We start from the raw sequence: 1176 nt of genomic DNA, 5'->3' as shown, positions 1-1176 counted from the left end.
GGTTCAACACCTTGGGAAGGCAAAGAAGAAGGACTAGCATAGTCCTTGAGAGTGTTTGCTAATTGGGTTATTTGGGTCTCAAGCATCTTATTGCGAGTCATCATCTCATTGAACTTCTTATCACTAACCGCCATGTAGGTGTTAATGATCTTAGTTTGATTGTCAATCAATTCTTCCAAGTTCGTTTTAAAAGATGATGGTTGGGAATAAGAACTCTCACCATTGGATTGGGACTTTGGAGCAAAACCGGGAGGGGGTCCTCTTTGATTATTATTTTGAAAATTTCCCCTATTTTGGTTGTTGTTCCAACTTCCTCTTCCTTGACTTTTGCCATTGTTTTGGTAATGGTTACCAAAACCTTGAAATTGGTTTTGATTGCCATACCCATGGCTTGTGTTTTGATTATTATAACCTTGATGGTTATAGTTGCCTCGGAAACCTTGGTTTCCTTGGTTCCTATATCCTCCATTGTTATAATTATCAAAACCTCCTCCTTGAGGGTGAGAATTCCTATTACCAAAGTTCTTAGGTCCTTCAAACCTTTGACCACCATTAGCATTAGACACAAAGTTCACATGTTCACATTCATTATTTTCAACATCATCACATCCATCAACAAAAGCTTGTGAACACATAGAAGAATCATGATCATAAGATCCACATAATCACAAAACACACAACCACTTGGCATGTTATTAGAAGTAGAAGGAGCAGAGTTAGAGATTGTACCTCTCCCTTTGGTTTGGGAGGGAAGACTCAAAGAATTTACGGACACACTCTCAAGCTTTGCTTTGATTGATGTCATCTTCTTCCCTAGATTTGAAATTTGGGATGACAAATTGTTGATTGCATTGAGGTGATCCACCGAATAGATCGTTAAGCCACTCTTGCTTGTAGACTCTCTCTCTCCTTCTTGCCAATCTCTATAGTACCTCACAACATCCTCAATTATGTCTACCACTTCTTCCTCCGTCCTATTCATTATAGGACCACCGACTCCTCCATCTAGGCATGACTTACCTTGAGCACTCAAACCTCCATAGAAAATTTGAATCACTTGATAAATAGGAATCCCATGATGTGGACATTCTCTTTGGTAATCCTTGTACCTTTCCCATGCTTCATAGAGATTCTCATTAGACCTTTGCTTGAATCCTTGGATTAATGCTCTAGCCT

At 39.3% G+C, this 1176-nt stretch overlaps 1 non-coding gene across 1 annotated transcript; it reads left to right on the top strand.

Moving 5' to 3' along the window:
* The first annotated feature begins 1070 nt into the window (after positions 1 to 1070).
* LOC145633351 (small nucleolar RNA R71) lies at positions 1071 to 1176 on the top strand. Its single transcript, XR_014112682.1, has one exon. It is a non-coding gene; the product is annotated as a small nucleolar RNA R71 (small nucleolar RNA).

This window comes from Chenopodium album, chromosome 5, assembly GCF_948465745.1.
Source record: "Chenopodium album chromosome 5, dcCheAlbu1.1, whole genome shotgun sequence".
Lineage (NCBI taxonomy): Eukaryota > Viridiplantae > Streptophyta > Magnoliopsida > Caryophyllales > Amaranthaceae > Chenopodium > Chenopodium album.
The sequence above is the reverse complement of the archived record's forward strand: the minus strand, read 5'-3'. Positions and strand labels throughout refer to the sequence as shown.